This window comes from Triticum dicoccoides, chromosome 7A (assembly GCF_002162155.2).
Source record: "Triticum dicoccoides isolate Atlit2015 ecotype Zavitan chromosome 7A, WEW_v2.0, whole genome shotgun sequence".
NCBI lineage: Eukaryota > Viridiplantae > Streptophyta > Magnoliopsida > Poales > Poaceae > Triticum > Triticum dicoccoides.
The window spans coordinates 51,187,117-51,188,875 of record NC_041392.1 but is presented as its reverse complement, the minus strand read 5'-3'; positions in this window follow the sequence as shown (position 1 = coordinate 51,188,875).

The window sequence follows — 1,759 nt, the reverse complement described above, 5'->3', positions numbered from 1 at the left end:
GAACTTCAAGTAGAATTACAAGCAAGTTGACACTCTCGTGAAGAAGCCAAAAGCTGGACCAAAGCCTGAAACTGAGTGCTTCTACTGCAAAGGAAATGATCACTGGAAGCGGAAATTCCCTGAATATTTGGTGGATAAGAAATATGGCAAAGTGAACAAAGGGTATATTTGATATACAGGTTATTGATTTGTGCCTTACTAGTGTTTATAGTAGCCCCTGAGTATTTGATACTTGTTCGGTTGCTAAAATTTGAAACAGGAGTTACAGAATGAACATGAACTAGTTAAGGGTGAAGCGACGATGTGTGTTGGAATTGGTTCCAAGATTGATATGATCATCATCGCACACTCCCTATACTTACGGGATTAGTGTTGAACCTAAATAAGTGTTATTTGGTGTTTACGTTGAGCATAAATATGATTTGATCATGTTTATTGCAATACAGTTATTCATTTAAGTTAGAGAACAATAGTTATTCTGTTTACATGAATAGAACCTTCGATGTTCATACACACCAACAAAAATGGTTTGTTGGATCTCGATCGTAGTGATACACATATTCATAATATTCAAGCCAAAAAGATGCAAAGTTAATGATGATAGTGCAACTTATTTGTGGCACTTCCGTTTAGGTCATATTGGTGTAAAGCGCATGAAAAAAATCCATGCTGATGGGCTTTTGGAATCACTTGATTATGAATCAGTTGATGCTTGCGAACCATGCCTCATGGGGAAGATGACTAAGACTCCGTTCTCTGGAACAATGGAGCGAGCAACAGATTTGTTGGAAATCATACATACTGATGTATGTGGTCCGATGAATATTGAAGCTCACGACAGGTATCATTATTTTCTGATCTTCACAGATGATTTGAGCAGATATGAGTATATCTACTTGATGAAACAGAAGTCTGAAATATTTGAAAAGTTCATATAATTTCAAAGTGAAGTGGAAAATCATCGTAACAAGAAAATAAAGTTTCTACGATCTAATCGTGGAGAAGAAAATTTGAGTTACGAGTTTGGCCTTCAGTTAAAACAATGTGAAATAGTTTCACTACTCACGCCACCTGGAACACCACAGTGTAATGGTGTGTCCGAATGTCATAACCGTACTTTATTAGATATAGTACGATCTATGATGTCTCTTACCGATCTACCACTATCGTTTTGGGTTATGCATTAGAGACAGCTACATTCACGTTAAATAGGGCACCATCTAAATACATGGAGATGACACCCTATGAACTATGGTTTGGCGAGAAACCTAAGCTGTCGTTTCTTAAAGTTTGGGACTGCGATGCTTATGTGAAAAAGTTTCAACATGATAAGCTCGAACCCAAATCGGAGAAGTAAATATTCATAGGATACACAAAAGAAACTGTTGGGTACACCTTCTATCATAGATCTGAAGTCAAGTTATTCGTTGCTGAGAATGGATCCTTTCTAGAGAAGGAGTTTCTCTCGAAAGAAGTGAGTGGGAGGAAAGTAGAACTTGATGAGGTAACTGTACCTGCTCCCTTATTGGAAAGTAATTCATCACAGAAATCTGTTCCTGTGACTACTACACCAATTAGTGAGGAAGCTAATGATGATGATCATGTAACTTCAGATCAAGTTACTACCGAACCTCGTAGGTAAACCAGAGTGAGATCCGCACCAGAGTGGTACGGTAATCCTGTTATAGAGGTCATGTTACTTGACCATGACGAGCCTACGAATTATGAGGAAGCGATGATGAGCCCAGATTCCGCGAAA